Raw genomic sequence first — 23,455 nt, 5'->3', positions numbered from 1 at the left:
AAGGCCAGGTTGGATGGGGCCCTGCACAGCCTGAGCTGGTGGGAGCAACCAGCCCATGGCAGAGGATGGGGCTGGGTGGGGCTTTGAGTTCCATTCTGACCCAAGCCATTCTGTGATTCTATGACATTGTTTGGCAGTGTCACACAAGGTGTCCCTGCCACTGAAGCTCTCTGCTCCTGACCTCTGCACCCAGGCCAGCCTCTCACTGGAGTCCTGCCTTGGCCTGCTCCCCACCTTGCTCCAATGGCAGGGTAATTCCTTCTTTATTCCCTTTTAAAGTATGCATTCCCCTGTATCCATGTACGTACATATTATCAAAACCAAAAGTGGTTTTGATTTTTTTTTTCTTGTGGTTATGCATGACAGAAGAGCAGAAAACTAATTAACGTTTACAAATCTCAGTTACTGTAGCAGGCTGAAGCAGTGAATGATGAATGTAACAGCTGACACTCATGATTCAGCTCCTTTAAACAAATCAATGTGTTTTTGTGGTATGAGTTTGTTACTGAAGAAGTTGCTCCCTAGCTTGCATTACATTGCTGGGGTCAGAACACCACGGTCCCTGTGCCTGCATGGTGTATGGTGGTGCCTAGAGGTGCTGCCTCAGCCCTGGGAGGGGCTGGAGGGCTCGGTACAACATGCAGGCAGTGCTGGGAAACCTAAAACCATCATCAGGAGTAAAACTTGCCATTTCAGAGCATTTTGACAATGTGCAGCCTCTCAGTAGGTTCATGTGAGATAATATAAGCCCAGGCATACAGGTGTGGCTATCAAGGAGCAGGCTGCCCAAAAGCTGTGTGTGCTCTCACTGAAGCCCCCTCTGCCTTCCCACAGAAGTCAGGATTTTAGCCTTCCTATGAGAGCACCGTGAGGAACATGGACTTGAACAGCAAATTCCAGTAATTAAAAGCTCAGTTCTTTACAAAAATCCCCACTTCGATCGGCCTTGCGGTGTTCCAAGATCAACTGGAAACACAAATAACACTGAAGGCTTTGATGCAGACAGTGGGACAGGAAAGTTCTCTCATCAGCCTGCTGACATGTAAAAGCAATTCTCGTTTGTGCAGCAGCCAAGCTATTGCTGAACAAAAAGGAATAGAAAACTATATCATTGCACTGGGTCCTCTTTTGCTGGCACATTTGAGGAAAGGGTTAAAAAAGAGAGGAACTGCTCTTTATAAAAACACTATGTCCAGCGTCAAGTCAACCAACACACTTTTAAGAGAACAAATGGACGTAATGTTTGAAAAGCAGCAAATGTCTGAGTGTGACAAAAGCAGAGATTCTGTTCTGAAGGGACTCCTGTTTGTCACAGTCTCTGAGGCAATGGTGATTTTATGATTGGGGGTTTCTATGGATCTGCACTGGTAATGTCTCTAGTCCTCTAGCGGTTACCCATCCTCTTTGCTGTATTTTCTGGTGGTGGTATGTGCCCTGACTCTGGGGCTCTGATTTACGGAATGCTGCACAAATATCAGTCCTTAAATCTGAAAGAAAAAAAAAAAAAAAAGGATGAACAAAATTTGGTAGAGATTAGAAAAGTAATTGAATTTTACCGAGTTGAAATGAACCTCTCTGAAGCAGCACTTCAGGCTGTATTTGGGATTGAAGTAGCTCTGATTGTGTGAGCTCAGCAGGAAAACTCCTGGGCAGGGTTACACAAACCAGTGCTGGGCACGTTTCAAAGTCTCTCCAGCTTGACTTTCTTAAATATCTGAAAAACAAGGCTGTAGTCAGGCACTTCTACCCTTTCTACCCTGAATTCATGTTTCTTAGTGCACTTTCGCAGACCAGGGCAGAGTGTCTCTCGTTGTCTTTGGAGATAGGAGTGAGTTCCTGATGCTGGGCTGGGGGATGGCTGGCCCCAAACTGGAGTGGTGAGGGAAGAGCTGCCCTCAGCAGAAGGCACTCAGCAAACAAAAGGATCCGAGATTTCTTGGAGCTCCTCTGAGCATTCATCCAACCATTAAATAACACTGCAGAAAGGCACACGCTTGCTTACGTTCCTGCTGGCAGAGCCGATTTGTCTTAATAAGGCTCAGTCACTCTGTATGGCATAAAAGAGTGAGTTGACAGAGTGAGTTAAATGAAAAGATCTTGTTTGCACCATGGTCCTATAAATAACATGCTCATAAAAAAGATTTCTCCAAATTTTGCTGCCTACATTTCACTCACATGTATACCTCCACCCTCTTTTTTTCCTGCCTGAAAACAGCTCTGTAAGATTCCCAAAGGTGCATTTTTTATTGTGTATTTGCTTCAAAGATCAACATATCATGGGAAGCACTCTCATTGACTGCAGTGCGTTTCTGTTTGGGTTTTAAATGAGCATTAGAGATGATGTGTGATCGGTGTTATTTAACGTCTTTGTAGATGACATGGACAGTGGGATCGAGTGCACCCTGTCATGGTTTTATGACTTTCGGTTATTGGTATTCCACATCATAACATCATGTAGTGAATGTACCTGGTTCTCAGAAGAAAAGGACTACTACATTCCCCACGGTACTTTGCTCCTCTGTTACCATTTCTGACCAGAGGGAAAAGATAAAAACTTGCAGATCACAAGACCTTGTTCTCTTTTCTGCCCGTCTCTCGTCCTGGCAGCATCTCGCTCCCCAGCTGTCTTTTTGTCGGTATTAGAGTAAGGCCTACCTTGATTTTGGACATTCTCTCTCACTGTATTGGATTTATCAGCTTAAATTGTAATTATATTGTGTTATAGTGTGGTGTTTTGCATTCCGATACCTTATTTAGTAAATTAGTTTTGTTTCTCCTCAGATTGTTTCCACTGTTTCTTTACTCTCAGGCCCATCTCCTTACCCTTTTTTCCCTTTTCCCTTTTCCCGGGGCATGGGTCCGTGGGTGCCCCGTCCCATTTGTCACGGAACCGGGCCCAACGCCCGTAAACCGTTGACACACCCTCAGCAAGTTTGCAGATGATACCAAGCTGAGTGGTGCAGTTGGTACAACAGGAGGAAGGGACGCCATCCAGTGCGACCTGGACAGGCTTGAGAGGTGGGCCCATGCCAATCTCATGAAGTTCAGCAAGGCCAAGTGCAAGGTCCTGCACCTGGGTCAGGCCAATCCCAAGCACAGATACAGGCTGGGCAGAGAATGGCTTGAGAGCAGCTCTGAGGAGAAGGATTTGGGGGTGTCAATTGATGAAAGATTCAACATGAGCTGGCAATGTGCGCTTGCAGCCCAGAAGGCCAACTATATCCTGGGCTGCATCAAGAGAATTGTGACCAGCAGGGCAAGGGAGGTGATTCTACCCCTCTGCTCTGCTCTCGTGAGACCCCACCTGGAGTACTGTGTTCAGTTCTGGTTTTGGTGAGGTACTGGAACAGGTTGCCCAGTGAGGTTGCAGATGCCCTCTCCCTGGAAGCATTCAGGGCCAGGCTGGATGGGGCTCTGAACAACCTGGTCTAGAGGGAGGTGTTCCTGCCTATAGCAGGGGAGTTGGAACTAGATGATCTTAAAGGTCCCTTCCAACCTAAATCATTCCATGATTCTATGATATGAAGTCAGGTTCTTAAAAAAAAAAAAAAAAAACAGGGTTTCTGGGTTTTGCTACTATGCACTTGTATGTAACTCGCTTCCAGTTGGCAATGAGTATCACCTGTTTTCAAGACAGCTTTGGGAAAAAGTAATCTTTCATATCTGGCATATTACTTCTTGTGTCTAAACAAGGAGATATCAAATTCCTTAAAGCACAGTGACAGCCACTCACTTGCATAGAAATACTAATTTGGAACAAGTCTGCAAGGATCTCTTAAATATGAAATATATACATCATCTGCTTCTCATGAGGGGGGAAAATATACCCAGTATTTACAGCAAACCAGCAATCTTCTTTCTGTGTTTATACTTCTGTTTATTCAGCTGTAAAACCAAATTGAAAAATCCTTTACTCGTGGGACTGTGTTAAGCTTTAATATCTGTAGAAAAGTATTCTAAACTCTGAGCAGAAAGTATTTCTTGAGTTAAATGAAGACAAACGCTAAATTTCAACTTCAAATTTCAGTTTTTTATCGGTTTGTCACAGTCGCCAAATTTGTGTTCATTTCCACTTGATTCGTTTTCTTGAGCTGAGACATTAAGTTGAGCTATCCTGTTTTTATTCCTCCAGGGCAGTGCAGAGCCTGGAAGCGCAAGGTTTCAGTGGGTTTGTAACCAAGATGGGGTGACATGCAGGCTAAAGGGTTCCACTTGAAAAATACAGATAAAGAAGGTGTTTTTAGAAAAGGCGAGACTTCAGCAAACCGATGGAGGAAACAGAATGACAGAATTTTCTTCTTGAATATAGATAATTCTAATTACTTCATGAAATGCAATGCTAACAGAAGCAATAAGCAATTACAACACCATTTCTTTGCTGTATAGAAAATTTTGAGTACAACCAATTATTTTGGCATAATTTATTTTGCTACTGGCAAAGATATTAACAAAGAACAGGCATTCTTAAGGGGGAGGAGGACTTAATTATGTGCTTCAGGAAAGTCTCTGGTGAGCAGCAGTGAAGAATTCCTTCTTCAAATTGTGCTTGGTTCAAGTTCTGAGTAGTAAACGTCAAAAGGTTGTGTTCTTTTTAAAAAATAATAGGTCTGGTGAATTGTGGATTTTATTTTAGGAAGGTGATCCCTATGAATAGGCCAAATGTTGCTTCCGTCCTAAGCTTGTACAGCCCCCTGAACAAAGTTATTTTGTGTTTCTGAGTGCTAACAATACATCAGTATTTGTAGTTAATAGTGACACCAGAGTGCAACTATTTGTGGTCTCTGTGATCAGTCAGATTAGTGATAGCAGGATTTGGGTGGCAGGGCTTAGAGATGCTGTTCAGTCATGGAGTGGAGCCAGGCTAAAACCGAAGTCCATGAGCTATCCACAGGTTTTCCTGCGAGGGAAGGCTGGCAGGGCCACTGTCAGATCCAAGGGAAAATGATGTCAGAGTGGAAAGATGAGAATCGTAGGATCGCATAGAATCATAGAATCATTAAGGTTGGAAAAGACCTCTAAGTTCATCTAGTTCAGCCATCCACCTACCACAAATATTGCCCAGTAATCCATGTCCCTAAGTACCACATCTCCATGGTTCTTGAGCACCTCCAGGGATGATGACTCCACCACCTCCCTGGGCAGCCTGTGCCAACACCTCACCACTCTTTCTGAGAAGAATTTTTTCATAATATGCAACCTGAACCTTCCCTGGCACAGCTAGAGAGCATTACTTCTCATCCTATTGCTGTAACCTGTTCAACTAGAAGAACACAAGGAAGAGCACCAAAGCTTGCAAGTTGCTCTTAGCCCTTTTGTTATGGGGTAGTTTTCCTGAGTCATGAAGAACTGGTGGAGCTGCTGTATGTCTATGAATGCCTTGGGAACATGTTTAAAAAAAGAGATAGCTTAAAAATCACCTTGGATAAATATTGGATAAACTGAGATGAAAGAAAGTCGTAGATTAAAGACTTGCCCTCCAGTCTCTCCCTGGATTCCTGGATGGGGTTTACAATAGTTAGCAAAGACAGAAAGCTGTGAAGTCTTCTGCCAATAATTTATTCTGAAAAGGCATTAGTTTGCTTGAAACATATATTTTAACATACTGCCTGCAATGGTTTGTTTTCTTCCCCATATTTAGCTACAAGATAAATATGCATAATGATTTCATCTGCTAATGTGGACTGTAAATGTGTCTCTTATAATTCCTGGGAAACTTCTCATTTACCTTCACGATAAAACAGAATAGATAGATCTCTGTTAAGTTAAAAATATTGCTGTATTGCTGTCTTAAGACCTTTCACATCAGTTTAATAACGTTCCTTTGGGACTCATGCAAATTGAAATGTTGATGTAATGCTCAGAAATGCTTTTTCTTATTAATCACAATATATTTTCTGACTGGCAGATATAATTATCCTCTTCTGCCAGCTCTCATTCTCTTAATTCTCTACATTAATAACTGTGTCAGTCAAAATCTCATCCCAAATCTTTTGGTGTGGCATATATTCAAAGCCATGGATTTCTTGGCAGTGTTGAGGCAATTACAATAATGAGCATTAGGACAGGCTGCCATGGTCTGCTCCTTCATGCTGACCCTGAAATATCAAGAAGCACTCTCTGGCAGATCCTGTCACCTCTGCACATCTCACTCTACACACTGCAGTTTACAACATGCTGAGGAATATTTCTGAAAGGCATAACTTTTGTTCTCTGGCATCCAACAGATGTCAGCCCATTTTAATGCTTTACCATCAAAGAACCACAGTTCTCACTGAGCTTGGAAATGTGATTTCTTTATCTAGTAAAAAGAAAATATTCCTTTATTACAATTTACTGTATTCATTCATGTTGTTTTGGATTGTGACCATTTTAGCAAGCAACCATAAGACTTGGCAAAGGTAACCCATTTTCTTGCTTGTTTTCTTATTTACTGACCTTGTTATCTTCTGCCTTCCAGCAGTGCCCAGGGTCACCACTTTCTTCTTGTGGGAAACTCAGCCATCTTTCAGCCTGTGGTGACTTCCCTAGCTTCCCCAGAGCTGTTTAAACATCTTTGCTTACTCCCTTTACAACTCTTTGCTGCAAATTTCAGCAGATGGTACTCACCTCCTCTATTCCTCCTGTGGGTTGAACATTGTGTTCTCCAACATCTCATGGGTTAAATATATCCCCTTGCTCCTGTCCCCATTCAGCAAAGGCCGTCCAAAGCCCAGTTGGCCTAAGTGCACCCCTGGGCACACAAAGACTTTCTCAGCTCTCTCTGTTGCCCATAGTAGAGCCCCAACCTATGGGACTGATACCTGCAGTCCATACCTACACGCTGTACCGTAGGACTATGGGCTGTACCTTTTGTAGTAACTGTGGAACTGAAAAACCAAACAGTTATACAACAACCCTGGCAACTGTCTGCCCAAAACTCCACATCTAAACCTGGTGGGAGCTGATCTGAAGATTTTCATGTCAGAATGTCATCAGAACTAACATATTACAGTGTGAAGCATTTTCATTTTCTGTCTGTCTGGTGGGCTCTGCCAGTCAGCACTGTCCAAAGCAGTTTGTGGGGAGATGAAGATACCATAAAATGATTTTTACTTTCCAGTCAGTCACCATGCTGCCCGCGTGTGTGCTCCATAAAGGACTGTAACTGAAATAACACAACATTTCTCCAATAAAAGCAGTGACCTATGCATGGCACAGACGAGCCACGTTAACATACCATTGGACTAATGCTCCAGGCAGGCAACAGTGCTTGTAGGCAGCCCCCAGTGCTTTGTTCAGGGCTCCTAAGCTGCTCTTGAGGGAAGAGTTTCAATAAGCAGGAAGCATTAAACAAATAAAGGCATTAAACACTCCTTGTGTCTTATTACCATTGAGTAGCCCACCAAAAGTAAATGCGCTTATTAACAGATTTGTTTACAAAACTGATTTTGCTAAATGTCACTGAGTTCTCAGCTTATGGCACCTCTGAAATCATTTTCAAATTAGAGGAAAGATTGTTTTATCTTGGCTTAATGAGCAACCTCTTTGCCTCTAAGTTCCTATGCCTTTCTTACTGCAATCCTCCTGCAGTTCTCTTCTCTGTAGTTATATCATCTCTCCCTCCCTGGGCAACCTGATCTAGTGCTTAATCTAGCAGTCAGCAATACTGCCCACAGCAGGGGGGTTGGAACAAGATGATCTTTGAGGTCCCTTCCAACCCAAGCCATTCTGTGACTCTTTCCATGGAGAGGAATGTATCACCATCTTCTAGGTCAAACTGGTGAAAGATGATGGTTTCCTGTGACCCAGCACTGCAGCAGTACAACGTCACACTATTGGTGTAAGTCAGTCTCATATTACATTTAATGGGCACTCACTACCTGCTGGGTGCTGATGGGCAAATGAAGTCACCCCAGCTAGCAGAACGTGATGCCAAAGAGGGGTTCTGTGTTGGGGGAAGCTGGTGAACGGCAGGAGCTGGTGGTGTGCATGAAGCTGGGCATGGGGCAGACCATGGGTGTGCCTGCTTGAGCAGGGGTTGGAGCAGATGGCCTCCAGAGGTCCCTTCCTACTTCTGCCATTCTGGGATTCTGGGGGGAGTGGCCGTAGATGGAAGATTTGGGGTCACTCGGTCATAGAAGTGTTCAGTCAGCTGGACTGCTATGGACTTCTTTTAGGCTCAGAAATCACAGGCAACAAGATGACAAAGGATGGTATTTGAGATTTTCCTTTAGTGCCACTTTACTGGAAAAGTTCCCATTTTTACTACTTGCAAAGTGCAGCTGATGTGTGTCCTGTGCTGCCATAATGTTCCTGTATTGAGCGAGTTTTCTTTAATGAGCTGATATATTTCAGCTGTGAAGGGCACTGATAACTCTCACTAATTCAATGGGAGCTGCAAGTGCTCAGGCCATAAAATATGGAAGATGATGCGTAAGGGCAGGTATGCATCGATCATAACAGACAAATGATAGGAAGCTGCAGTACACTTTTTTCCTAATCTGACACATATGTCAGATGGTATGCACATATTTCTCAACACCATTTCACTTTTCATAAGGCAATCACATTATCGGAAAGTTAAAATTAGCCATAGAAAGACAGATCCTGCAAGGTATTTGCAATGTAGGGAGAGAAAACGGGCAGAGCTTTATCAGGAAATGAAAATCAAGCCAGCTATATTGCCTCACCAAGGGTTGTTTATTGCAAGGCAGTGGTTTTTATTCCAGTGCTCAGTTGAAGAAAAGTCCCAAACCATACATCTGGCTCCCCTGAATAAATTTTCTTTCCAATTTAAAGCCATACATTGAGAGAGCTTGAAAAAAACTTGCTCTGCAGCCTTTTGTTGAGTTGTGCTATGGAATGAATGGGAAGATTTTTCAAGGCACCTTGCAAGTCTTCTACCGTTATTACAAGGAGAGGTATTGGTGTGAATTTAGTGGCATCCATGAATTTTGATCATTTCTTCTTTCCTGATGTGCCTGTGAAGATTGTGGCCCAGGATCTTGCTCTGCGTGTATACCTGCAACACGATGAAGACTGCAGCAGCTTGTGTCTCTCTATTAGCTCTTATCATCCTTGTTTCTTCACTTCTCAGCTGAACACTGAGCCTTGTTGATTTTCCTCACTTTCCCTCTCGTAAAATATTTGGATTCCCTTGAAGGAAAATACAGAACGTTTTTTTTCTAGTCAATCTTAATAGTCTGTCCATCTTGAAAATGATTTCTTCTGCAGTCAGCTTTGATTATTATTAATCGCCCTCAAATCTGAAAATGCCATGTTATGTAAACAACACACTCTCCTCCCTGGCCTCTAAAAATATTTTTGAAGTATATTTTTGCATTCAGTGAAAGTGTTCTTGCTGATTAATCTTCACTCTGCCTCCTGTAGACTTCACAGGTGGTGGTGGAGTTATATATAGTGACTGAGTCTGTCGGCCGGAAGATGTCTTTCCTGAGGAAGCTCTTGCTGGTGTTTGTAGGCAGCAGCTGCAGACGCAGTCTTATCCCACCTGTGTAAATGGTGCATTGGTGTGACAAGGAGGGGATGCCATCCAAAGAGACCAAACAAGCTCGAAAAGTGGGCCAGTGCCCCATCCCTGGAGGTGTTCAAGGCCAGATTGGATGGCGTCCTGGGCAGCCTGATCTGGTGGGTGGCAGCCCTGCCCATGGCAAGGGATTGGAACTGGGTGGGCTTTGAGGTCCCCTCCAACTGAAGTCATTCTATGATTCTGCAATTCTATGAATGTAGGTACGTCAAGAGACCCAAATTGTTAACTCTGCCATTTTCTGTATGAAGATGGGTATATAATTTCTGAGCATCCAGTTAATTTCTGTGAGCTTTTGGGTGTGGAGAAACTCTTCACTGGGTTTACACAGTATATAATGTATTGGGAATGTCAGCTTGGCAGGGTGTTAAATGAGGTCCTTATTTTCTATCGCTTCTACAGTAGGTCAGGGGGAAAAGATGGGCAGGAGGAGGGCACAGAGGGATGTGTCCTGGCTTCAGCATTGCTAGGCTGATCACATTTTACTTTTGCATTTTGAGTGACACAAGGCGTAAAAGAAAGCCGTGAAGATCAGAAAATCATTTACTCACTTATTTGAGCTCTGGTTCAGAGCAGTTCTTGCAACTGTATCTCTGACTTGCTCTTACTTCACATCCTCTGTGTTAATTCAAGGCTTTTTATTCCCTGGCCAGCACATGGTGACAGGAGAATGGGGCAATGAGACCTCACTAAGGTCAAATAGGAAAACAGAGGATGTAAGTTTGAGAGAAACAGTGATTAAAAGGACAGGAAGGTCACTTATGTGGGGCTGCACATGGCTGTGAATAGACAGCTAATCTCACCAAGCTAGCACAGCAGATTGAAGCAGTGCATTTTCCTTCAGCTGCCCAAAAACATCCACAATCCAGTGTGCATAAAAAGAGCAAATCAGCCTGTTTTCTCAAAGTAAGCCACGAGGAATAATACTTTTTAGCGGTTCAACCATCAGATCTACTGTCAGGATCTGGATGCTTCACTTCTGTTTGCAAAACTCTATCCTGCCTCTGTCCCTGCCCAAGGCAGCAGCCCCAACAGTAACATGGCTCATGTGGTGTCAAACACAAGCTGACAAACCCTGCTTATCCGGGGCACCTCTGCAAGGCAACATGTGGTCCACAGCCTCTGCAGCCTTCAGAAATGTCCCCACACATTGCTGTGCCGCGCTCAGTGCTCAGAGGTTGCCAGGACTATATTAACAATTTAATGGTATGGAAAACAGAGTTCCTGAACCAGGGAACATCTCCTTAGGGATCTCCTGACAGAGGTGCAGCTTTGTGTCACCAGAGGTAAAACTGCAAACGTGCACACACGTATGTATGCATAAGTTATATACAAAGGCATACTTAAGAGATTAAATATAAGAAATTTTTTAGATGCTTGGGTTTCTAGCAAAGGTATTTAAGCTCCTAATTCTCAAAGAAATACCAATGGAAATTATGCATCTATGCATATTTGCAGGTCTAAGTTTCTGTCTGACAGTGCTGGTCTGTGGTCCCAGTAGATACCTCTCTGCTGGCAGGAATGAAGGACGAGCAAAAGATATTACACATTTTTTTCTGATCCTTCTCCTGCTTGGCATCATATTCACTTTATAAATTAGTTCCCTTTTGCTGGTTATTCCCCACTCTTGCTACTTTTTTAATGCCAGACCATGCAGAGGAAGCTCAGAGGTACTTACAGTCATTTTGAGCATGCTAACTAACCTTCATAGCCTTTAGTGCCCCAGGGGCAAAGCCGGAGGCCATAAATCTTATTTAAATTGCCAGCTGAATGTGATCTCTTGAGGCCCTTTAGTCTGGCATTTGTATAGATCTGCAGGTAAAATTCATTCATTTTCTTTATCCTGTTGCAGGTTTCACCAGCTGGCTGATCTGTAACTAGGTCAGCTTCATAAAGTATCATTTCCATTCCAGAGCTTTGTCTTCATTTCAGAAGACATAACTGGAGAGGCTGGATAACAAATGGGTGAGACTGCACTGTTCTGGGAATGTTAGTTCATTGCTCTTACAAGCCTTGATACTATTTCCAGACTTGTGAATTGACGTAAGCCATGTGAGACCAATCCACTGGCACTTGTTATTCCACATGGTTAATTACTGGGACATTGCCCATCAACTTATGAGTCCCTACTGTAGCTGGAAGATACCCAAAGAAACCATTACACTGGAGCTCTTGTGATGTGCACGGTGGCTGAAGGCAGGGCAGAGCATATTGGCAAACACACTGTGAGCAAATCTTCATTCCTTCTGAAATACGGAGTTGAAATTGAAGTCTTGGCAGCTGAGGGGCTAGACAAGGCCACAATGCAGGCAGCCTCCCCCAGAAAGGAGGCAGGGAGGGAGGTGGAGCTGAGTGGAGAAGGAGAGGGAGGGGAGGAAGGCAGAGTGGGCAAAGGAAGAAGGGAGGTGTAAAGGCTGAGCAGGAGTGGGAGAGAGGGAGGACAATGAAATGATCATCAGTCTTGACTCACACTCCTACCAGCTGTATATTTCTTCACAAACTCTCAGGGGGGAGGAAGGGCTGCTCAGAAGCAGCTTCCTCTGTCACTCTGAAAAGCAAACCAAAGTTGTTTCTAAACATAGAGGGAAAAAGCCATAAAACAATGCTTTTCCATAGTGAACTGAGTTCACATGTGCAGCTATACTCTTAACCTTATCCTTATCTTGTTCTGCACCAGAGACCCCGTTCATATCAATTTTTCAATAAAGCAGTCAAAATATAGTCCTTCAGTGGACTGGAAGGAATGAATAATTAGAGTTCAGAGCAATCTGACACATAAAAATTGGTGAATTACCTTTTCTCTGGAGCTGTAACTTGATTTTTCCATTGCAGCTTTTCTCCTTACATAAAATCTACTTGTGCAAAAATTTAATGACCAAGTAATCTTCTTCCTGACATCTGTTAAATTTGAAAGTGATGAACTGGCTTATTACCTCAGTTAAATTTTTTAAAAATGCTGTTCCTAATCAAATCCAGCAGACATCTACAAATGAGGCAAGAGTTACATAAGGCAAGCGTTTGTGTAGCAGTAGTATTGGAAAGTAAAGGAAAAGTCTGTGTATGTGCCCTTGTGAATAGAAACAGATGTGAACATGCAAAAAGACATCTATTTGGAGAATCTACTGATTAAATTGTCTCCTTTTTAAATAAGGCTTAGGACAGGATAAACAACTGTCAGCTTGCTGGGCGGTTCTCAGGTCAGATGGAGACAGTTCTCTGCTGACAACAGTCACCTGGAGAGGCTGGCCTCGTGGCTTGGCCATTGGCTGTGTTGCAACTGAGCCTGCTGGGATCATTTCTCTGATCACAGAATCATTAGGGTTGGAAAAGACCACTAAGATCATCTAGTCCAACCATCAACCCATCACCACCATAACCACTAAACCATGTCCCTCAGTGTCACATCTCTATGTTTCTTGAACACCTCCAAGGACCATGACTCCAGCACCTCCCTGGGCAGCCTGTTCCAGTGCCTCACTGCTCTTTCTGAGAAGAAATTTTTTGTAATATTCAACCTGAATCACCCCTGGTGCAACTTGAGGCCATTACCTGTCATCCTACATTTTGTGAAGATGTATTATATGAGGACAATGTGCTGTTATTGCAAAGTAAATTGAGCAAGAGCAATATGTTCTAAGAAGACCTGGAGTACTGCCCCTGCTTATGACCTCCACATAATTATCAGGCTGAGGAGAGTCGCGACTTGTTCTTTTTGCCAGGCAAGTGTCTGCATTATTTCTTATGCTGCTGCTCTTCTTGGTGCTCATGTATCCTGGGTCTGTAGTGTGAGGGCTGGTTCCTTTTTGCCAGCACAGCTGTGTGATGGAGAATCACTTCACATGCCTGCATGTCATGCCCTTGTTTTCATGCTCCAGTGGGAAGTTTGCCATTTCCCCAGCTCAGTGCATTCCTAAATCATCTTCTCCAGTTTCCCATTGCATTCCCATTGCATTCCCTGCCTGAGCATAGAATCAAGAACCTCCTGGCCTACCTGAGGTTGTTACCTCCAATAAGACAAGTATCGCACCCCAGCACTGCACCAGTGGTAACCTTAAGTGAGGTCTCTCAGTTTAAGAGCAGAAAAGCAGTTACAAGGTGTCTTCTGCCACACTTAGATGTCATGGGGCATTGGTGAACGTTGTAGAAGAGGTCATTCTTCTTATCTCTCTTTTGGCTTTAGTATGTCAGATGTCTCCAAAGCGAACTCCCCTGGGAGAGGTAAGATGTTTAGTTCCCATCCGATATACTGTGTTCAGTTTTAGGACCCCCAGTATAAGAAAGATATTGAGAAAGTTTAGCAGAGGTCACGAGGATGGTTAGGGCTGGAGTCCATGATATGAGGAGAGGCTAAGGGATTTGTTCTTGTTCAGCCTGGACAAAGGATAGCTCAGGGGCGCCCTAAAAGCCCCTTCCAATACCCATAGTGCGTTATCAAGAAGATGCATCCAAGCTGTTATTCCCAGTTTGATAACAAGGGATTCGGTTTGCAGCAAATATTTTAGAAGGACACTTACCCAGTTCTCCTGTCCTGCAGTCCGGTCCAGTCAGTTTTAACAAAATGCCATTATACGGGGAAGGTAACTCATGAACAAGAATGAATGAGGAGGAGACACGGACTTTTTCCTGCTTATAATAAATAGCAGTGGGTCTGCTGCTTCTGGAATGAAGCCTCATTTTTATTATCACCCATAAATCCTAGTACAAACCTCAAGCAAGTATTACATTTCTTTTCAACTGCACTGCATTGCCATCCAACAAGTCCCAGAAACCATTTTGTCATTGCATTTTTTTGGTATGCTCTGGGGGATAGATTTTTTTTGTAAGCCCATTTTTGCTATTTTTAGAGCCCCAGTGCAAGGCCATTTTTTTTGCCCAAGGCTGTGCTGCAGTGAGAGAGCAGCTGGTGAGAACAGGGCCAGGAGCATCCATGTGCTGGGTAGGTTTCTTCAGCCACCCCCACAGCAGCAGGAATAGTCCCCACAGCACCACAAGGTTTGTGGAGCCCCCAGGGAGAGCCACTGCACCCAGCATGTGGCACTGGAAGTCTTTCGTTCTCCACATTGCTTCCCAATTGTTTAATTCCCTGAGCTGTAATGGAGTCAGGAAAACATGCACTGCGTTCGGAGCTACAGCCCCGCTTTGTCTTTAGAAACTGCTGAAATATTTTAGGAATTCACATTGTCTGAGATTTTACTGAGTTTACTGCCCTGACATGTGAGTCTGCGATGTTGCCTCACTAAAAGTAAAGTTACAGTTTGATGACCTGGGATGAAAACTGTTTCCTCTTCAGCATCCTCTGATATCTGATATATCATGTCTCTGACATGGTGAGGCACTGGAACAGGTGCCCAGAGATGTGGTGGATGCCCCATCCCTGGAGACTTTCAAGGTGAGGCTGGATAAGGCCCTGGGCAACCTGATCTATCTGTGATCTAACTTGTTTTCTGCACAGGATAGTGCCCGGCTCTAAATGTTCTGCTTACTCTGCAGGGACATAGCAGTGTAGAGTTTGGATTTACATCTGGAGAAGAGCTGAATTCTAACGAGGTCAGTGCACAGGGCACAGAACACTCTGTGCCAGGGGAAGGCTACATAAAGGCTTTTGGTTGAAAGACAGAGTCTTTTGGCACTTGGTGGAACCTGACTTCTTGTCAGGGACTGCCTGGTTTCTCTGAGCTCACGCAGCTGATACATATCCTGACGTGGGTCCATGCCTGTCACCAGCTTCCCCCTTCTCAGGTGTCGGTGTGCTCATCCTTCATCTCTCACACTAGGCAAATGAAAGAAAAATGCTGCCAGTAACTTTGTCATAGAATCATAGAATCACAGAATAATATCATCATTAAGGTTGGAAAAGACCTCTAAGATCATCTAGTCTAACTGTCAACCCATCCCCACCATGCCCACTAAACCACATCCCTCAGTGCCAAGTTTCTTGAACACCTTCGGGGACAGTGACTCCACCACCTCTGTGGGCAGGGAGGTGCTGCTGACAAGAAGTCTGTCACTTATCTTCAAAACACACTGCACTGAAGAGAGCCTCTCTACTGTGTGTGTGTATTTCTAAAGGTCTTGCAGCTGGTATGGAAATATCTGACTTGTTTGCATTTGCTGGACCTAGCATTATAGTGAATTGTTTGTGTGGATTGACGTCTCTAGATTTCAAGGTCAAAAGCCATATAAAAATAAAAATCCTCTATAAGATGGCTTTTAAATGAGCTTACTCTGTAGCTGGTCTGACCTCCTTAGTAGTATTTTCTGAGATAACTGTGTTCCAAAAGCTCAGAAAGGCACCTCTGTTCCCAGAGCTCTACTGGAAAATGAGCATTCTCTTGTTCCATTGCATTGCTCTTGCCCTGTGAGCAGTGCTACTGTCTTCCCCACAGGCCACTGTAGTGTTTAGGTCCTGATGACTTTTACACGACACTGAACATCATTGAAGTTCCAGGCTCATGTGCCATGTTTAGGCAGCAAAATCTGAAATCTGGATTTTGAGAATATGTGCAGAAGCTCAGAATAAAGGCTACATGGAGACAGCCGTGTCCTGGTAGTTGCCCACCTTCCAAGGACTCCTCTCTCAAATGTTTCTCAGTACACTATTACCTGTAATTATCTATTAATATCTGTTAATATCTATTGCTATCTATTACCTATTATTATTAATAATTATTATTAATAATCATTGGAACCACCATACTGCTTTGAGATCTCTGCTAGGAAGAGTTTATTCCTGCAGTAAACAAAATGAACTCATGTGGAGCAAGAGAGAGCCCATGGGACAGAGAGTTCACAGCACAGATAGTTGAGTGGGAGGGGAGGCGGGGAGCATGTGGCACTGGCTCTGGGTGTGAGCTCAGCACTTTGCAAAACACTTTAGGTAGGACCCTGAATGGTCAAGAAGGGCCTTGTTCCTTCCATAGGTATTGGAGACTGATTATTCTGGGATGCCAAACTGTGTGTGTGTCGCCATGAGAAACTCATGCCCAGTTCTACAACTCAAGACAACGCTGAGCAATTTGGAGATGCCAGGTCCTTTTTTTTCATGCTGTCAGTGGGGAGAAGTTCATGCCTAAGTCAAGTAGTTTGCAGTCTGCATGGCTTCCTCCACTTGAGGCTCTCCTGCCTTGTCACCTCTCCTGATGGCAGGGGACAGACTTCCTTTCTCATTCTGACTGAGTGATGGAGCATCTCTCCCTAGATTAAGCTCTCACCTATTCAGGAAGCCTGGAAGGTTTCTTGACAACCATATGCTTGTTACTAGGAAAACACAGTTATTCTTTAATACCTACAAGGTGCTGTTTGCCCGTGTTGTTCAGCTGGTGGGAGTGCATCCATCTCCAGCTATCTAAGAGCTGATCATCTCCTCTAGAATAATTTTCCATAGCTCCAGTATAGCCTCAAGAGACAGGACACAAACACTTCACTTGTCATGGTTCCTCTTGTTTGGATGTAATGAGCCTATCTTTGGAAGTGCTCACTAGCTAGCGGAAGGTGCTTAGGTAGGTCTCTTAGTCTAGAGTTTTATTTTCATGTGATCAAATTAATTGAGGTTAAAACCACTGGCAACAAGGAAACCATTTAAAGCTTCAAAAGCTTTTTAAGAAAAACTGTGGAAAAATCTGGAGCAAGGGGCAGGAGCATATAAGAATATAGAACACAAACATTGAAAGAGTCTCAGCATTTTAATCAGCATCCTATTATAGTCTAGTACTTCACCCCATCGGCATAAAAATAGCAGTTGTGTTTTGTTAAGGCTTTGCTGAATAGATGCATAATCCAATGCAGTTTGTCAAGTAGTTTTCAGTTTCTACACAGAGGTGAGCAGATTGCTTTTCTGTGTGTCTGCATAAGAAAACCCCTTTCTGCAAACAAGAAATGTCAGGTGAGTTATTCAGTACACTAGTTAACGGAACAATTTCACACATCAAGTTAAAGCTGGGTTGTATATGCAGATTTTCTGGATAGGTAAGACACTATAGCATACATTGCTAGTGGCAACGGGAATCTTTTCCTCCTGATATCAACAGAAGTTGATTTGATGCAGCCCAGGGTAATAGCTCAGAGTCTTTATTGGATGGCGAAATGAATCAGCAATGGATACATCAAAGGGATAGTTACAAAATCACGTTGAGATGTCAGAGGTTTTCAGGTTAGAAAGAATTATGGATAACTACTCCAACATCCTGCAGGACAGAGGGAAATGTTCTCAAGCAGTTAGGTCCAGATATATTGCACTGGAACTGATTGTTCTAGTAATACAATCCAATAGTGTTGTATTACTGATTGCTAATAAAATCAAATATGAATACAGGTATTAAATGTCATGAACTGTATGAGAAATATAGAATCATTAAATTGTGAAGGTTGGAAAAGACCTTTGAGAGTACCTAGTCCAACCAACAACCCATCCCCCCCACACCCACTAACCCGTGTCCCTCAGTGCCACATCACCACGTTTCTTGAACACCTCCAGGGACAGTGACTCCACCACTTCCCTGGGCAGCCTGTGCCAATGCCTCACCACTCTTCTGGAGAGGAAATTTTTCCTAATATCCAACCTGATACATATATCTATATGTTTATAAAGTTGATCAGTGCTGCTGAATATGAGCAAAGATGTTGGGATAAACTCCCATTTGTGTCTAAACATCTTTGATAAAGGCTTTCTTTAAGCTATAGAAGAGGAAATAGGAAGAAATAGGAACTTGAAGTGCTCATCTGACTCATTTTAACCATTTGCATTTTAATGAGCTGACCAGAACCCTGAAAGACTCCATTGAACTGCATTGACTGAAAATAGGAGGTAAGGGTTAGCACAGAGGGAAGTGACTGCATTGCAGGCATCCATAGTTTCTAGGTAAATCTCACTTATTTTCACTGGAAAGCTTTAAGATTAAAACAAAAGAAAAGTGGTTTTTTTTTTGGATGAACCAACTGAATGCAAAATGGACGAACAAAACCAAGTTGATAGAACCTGTCCTGGAAATGTTTATGAATTGGTCCTGGCTCACCTGTCATATGCTGGAAATAAGAATGGAGAAAAAACAGCCTTGAATCCAATGTGTCCTGGGATTTTACTAAGCAAGCACACGTGACTGCTCAGTGAAGGCTGACAGCTTTCACTTAAAACACACTTCCTAGGTATTAACTTTTTATTAGAGTTAATCTGAGTCAATAGCAATTTAAATCACTTTCAGATGTGGGAGGAATGCAGTGAAGGCAGTAGAGGCTGTGAATGATAATAAATACCCATGTCTTGTTTTTGTTGTTGTAAATAGGAATAATACTGCCAAAGCCCAATTTAACTTGAATGTTCATTCTAGCCTGTTATTATATGCACAAATTACATGATTTGAAACTTCTCATGTGTTTGATGCCTCTCTTAATAGACAGGAAGTTTTGGTGAGAGGCATAAACCACAAGAACAACTGTTTTCCACGTGACTCAAGATAGCCATGTAACATCAGTGTTCCCCAAACAGTTTATTTATCTTCAGTGTTCAAAGATTTTTAAAACAGAGGATAAAGAAATTATTATTAATAATAATAATAATAAAAACAGAAAATTGAATTGTTGGTGCTGAAATGCAACATCTGCAAGATGCTGCCCAGACCATCTCCCAGTATGCAAGAGATGCAAGAGAGGATTTTCCAGTCCTACAAACTCAGACAAAGCAGAATTACCCCTTCACTTAGCAGAAGTTTCAGTCTCATCTGCAGTGCTGAGATTTTTCTCTCCCCTGCACTCCTGCAGGAGATATTACTCATTATGTGGTAGAAACTCATGGAGTAGCTTTTATTCAGCTGAGCTGCATGGGCAGGCTGCAGGGGAGTTAATGTGATGACATGAGGAAAGTACTACTCAAGGAGGACATTAGTACCTACCACCTGCAGAGCTTCAACAAACACAAGTCCTCCTATTCCTGAGAGCCTCGGGAGATGTCCCTTGGACCTCAGAGCTGGGAATCATAGAATCATTAAGGTTGGAAAAGATCTCCAAAATCATCCAGTTCAACAGCTCACCTACCACCAATACTGCCCACTAAACCACGTCCCTAAGTATCACATCTCTTTGCTTCCTTGGCATGGTTTGTCCTGGAGAAATTTAAGAGGTACCACTGCTCAGTGTGGAATGGGATCTCAAGGTTAAGGGTCACCTTAGCCCGTCGTCCTGTGTCCTTCTCTCACGGGCAGCTTATGCCTTGCAGCCTCTTGCAGGGACATCTGGCAGATACCCTGCAGCTGGGGTCAGGTTCCTGCTCTGCAGATCAAGGACACCTTTCCTCATCTACCCCTGCTGCACAGAAGGAGTAATGATGCCAGGTAACTAACACAATTTCACATCCAGTGTGTGTTAGATTCTTTCTGTTTTCCTAAAAAGCCAAGTGCATCTCACCATTTTCTCTGTTTATAGAGCAGGGCACAGAAACAAAATCAGGGCCATATGTTGTATTTGTTCCAGCGACTGTGTGGCTCACATTGCAGAACAAGGCACACAGAGCTACATATGGCAAAGGTAGGCAGCCCCACACAGTGTGGTGACAACACAAGCCCTGTGGTCCTGCTGGAAGATTTGGGTTCACTTCTCTGGGCATTCACGGCCAGCTAACCTTGCGCACTTCCCCTCTGTGCCACCTGACATAATGCCAGATGTACAGTGGGCCAAAGCACACTCAGTCAGGAAAGAGCAAAGGAAAATGTGTGTTATATTCATGTACATTTTGCAGCTGCTGTAAAAGCACAGGCCTTGCTGTGCAGTGTTTACAAGAGCTGAAGCCCTGCTAATAATAGAGGCTGGACTGGTATTTCCCATGTGTATGGCTTCTTTAAGGGGGGTGGTGTGAGGTCACCACTGCCATCCAGATTGGCAGTTTTGGAAAAGGACACCCCCTGTCATGCTAAGTCTCTTGAGCCTTATGTGCCCTCCCTTGTGCTGATGGCAGCAGCTCAGCTATGTACAAAGGTTGGCTACTGAGTCACTGGAACCACAGCATCCAAACAGTGAGTTAGTGGAAAGCTTTTTGCCAGGAGTGGTGATTCAGTGACCCAAACCTGATCTTTTTTTCACGTGAATTTGAGAATAATTTGGTTATATTTCTGTTTTCCCAGAAAGATTTTCTCATTTCTTTCTCTCCGGTTTTCCAGGAACAGGAGGCAGCAGAGCAACCACAGAGTGCAGGATGCTCCTGGCAATTTGCAAAGTGCTGTGAGCAGGATATGCCAAGAATTCTATATCTAAACATCCACCAAATGTCCTCTGTCTCTGTAAAAGTCTCCAGGCCCCTTACCCTGAAAGCTAGGAAACTTTTTTTATGCATAACTACATCAGAATTGTCCTTGTGCAAACCTGGGCCTTTTGACTGATAGGAGGAAACTGCCCAGACAGTTCCTTGGAGTGAATCTCCTTTTCTCTGCCTTTGCCCTAGACCTGTAGTCACCAAGACAGACATCCTATCTGCTATCGAAGGCTGAAACTGCATCCTCTACTTGTCTTTTTGGCAGTCTCATTACACCAAGCCCTCCCTGACATGGCTTTCAGCCAGGGGGGATTCACTCTTATCTGAGTGAGTGTTGTCTGGAGGAATGCAAGATAGAAAGCACTGAGCAGAACCATATTCACCCTGCTGCTCTGCATTGCACTTAGAAAGCTGTCTTCAGCATTGCTATTAGTCATGCTCACATGCAGTGCTCTTTTCAGATTTTTTGAAGAATTGCACTGAATTAATAATACCTACTTTCATAATGGCTTTCAGGCTGAGCTTTCAAAATGTTTACACATGGAAGATGAGCACTGATGGGTAACTTGCAGATGACTCAGTCATTTAGTGGCAAAGCAGAAACAGAACTGGAGTTTCCTATTTAGCACACCCTGATACAGGGGGCAAAATGCTGCCCTGGGGTTTGGCTTGCCCGTATGCACGATGTAAGAAAAGTGATTCGTGGAAGGTGATAGTTTACATGGTGTGACAACTGTTGGGGTAGATTTTGGGGATCAGACCTATTTTTTCATTTCATATCCGTCTAGAACCCAACACACTGTGTCTTTCTGTTTCCAATGAGCTGTTAGTGATAACAGTATCAGAATTCAGAGCAGCCTCTGCATTTTCTGACCAAATATTTCTTCTGTAGATTAAATATCTAATCATAATAAAAGTGAATAAAGATGCATTCTGCATGGAGCAAAGGTAAGATCTGCACTATCAGCCTTGGATGAAAGACAAAAATTATTACCTACTCTTTTGGTAGGCTGAACTGTAATACCACCAAGCACAGCCAGGAACTGCAGTATATTCAAATATCCAGAGGATAGCTGTAGGGTTGTGTGTGTGCATCTTGTTAAATGCTGCCTGACAGGAGAGAATGTTTTCTTTACTCGACTGGGAGAAATAGTATCTCGAGTGCCGCTTACATTTATTTAACTAGGACAGGGAAATGTAAGCAGTGCAGGCCATGAATCCATGTGTCTGGGAACTATAGAGCAAATGAATGAGCTGTAACAAGAGTGGGAGGAAGAGTTGTTTTCTTACAGCAGCAGACTGCAAGATGCAGGCTATAGATGTTTTGTCCGACAGAGTTGGGGAGTGCTTGCCGACATCTTGAGTGGGATTCATGTACGGCACAGACACAAGGAGCTAGCTACCTTCTGTTGTAGTCAACTGAGAAAAACAGTGATTCCTACGCAGCACCCTTAAAATAGACATCCACGTTGACTTGGGAGAGGCTGGTTTGCGTGGCAGCCTGCTGCATTGTCCCTGTGGGATTTTTCATTTGTACTGAAAGACTGCCAGTTTTCCCTGAGGAAGGAGCGGGCTGTTTCTCACCAGAAGTCCTTCTAAACTGTGTGAGACAGAAGCAGGCATGTGGGGGAAGGCATCAGACTAAAGGAAGTCCTTGAGATATTTCTGACTTGGGAAGGTCTTGGACCTTATGACCATCCAAGCTGATGAAATGTTAGTTCACTCTTGAGCCTGAATTTGGAGTGAGATGGCCAGTTGACATCTAGTGGTTGGGAGGGACCCCCAGAAGTCACCATGCCCCTCACATTACTGTTGACACACTGAACTGATATGTTGTACAGCAGTACCTGCAGTTGGAACTGAAGCCCAATAATGCCCCTAAATCATTTTGATATTTCCCTGTTATTTATATACATGACATTTTGGTGTGTAGATATCTTTCAGAAGGATTTGTCAAGGAACAGGTGTGAATCCTGTGGAAGAGCAGAGATTTGAACAAAGTATCTGAAGCTTCAGCCTGTGCCGACCAAAGAGCCCTGCAAGGTGGGAACATTAATAGTACCAAAACATGAAGGATCACGGAACAAGGTTTTTCTTTGTCTCCAGCAAGCTGCAGGCTTATCTTCCCTCCCCTCCTGGTTTGCCTAGAGATAAGTGAGATCACCACACAGGGAAGGCAGTGGGATCTACTACAGTTAGGCATTATATTAAGTTGGCTTCAAGACACAAGGCACACAGCCCAGCTGCAAAGGAAATAAGCTCATGCAGTGAAGGCAGGGTGGCTTTCCAAGGACAGTGCTGGCCAGCTGGTTTGTGGGTCCCTTCCAATTTGGGCTATTTATGATTAGAGAAAAAATGAAGAACGGGTGAAGGGCAGTTTTGCTTCTGCCTTTCCCCATCTTTATCAAAGTAGCTGAGAACACTTAATACCACTCTTTTTACAAATTACACTTGCAAAGAGTGATTTGGCAACCCATTAGCTAGAATGAATGCAGTTAAAAAATAGTCCAGGTTTACACTTACAAAACTGGCAATTCAACTCAAACAAGCTTTAAAACAGTGGCATCCTCTGATGTTATTGGTCACTCAGAAACTGCAGAATTATTCTGGAAATGATCACTTAAAACAGAATTGCTTGTTCTCTATGAACATTTGCTAAACTGTTGAAGTCCTTATCGTTCTGTGGCAGCTTG

The 23,455-nt window shown here is 43.5% G+C and overlaps 1 long non-coding RNA gene across 1 annotated transcript; it reads left to right on the top strand.

Moving 5' to 3' along the window:
* LOC110394862 lies at positions 105–22,978 on the top strand. Its single transcript, XR_002435980.1, has 4 exons — positions 105–251; positions 19,734–19,848; positions 19,940–20,041; positions 20,671–22,978. It is a non-coding gene; the product is annotated as an uncharacterized LOC110394862 (long non-coding RNA).

The sequence above is a fragment of the Numida meleagris genome, chromosome 2 (assembly GCF_002078875.1).
Source record: "Numida meleagris isolate 19003 breed g44 Domestic line chromosome 2, NumMel1.0, whole genome shotgun sequence".
Classification (NCBI taxonomy): domain Eukaryota; kingdom Metazoa; phylum Chordata; class Aves; order Galliformes; family Numididae; genus Numida; species Numida meleagris.
The sequence above is the reverse complement of the archived record's forward strand: the minus strand, read 5'-3'. Positions and strand labels throughout refer to the sequence as shown.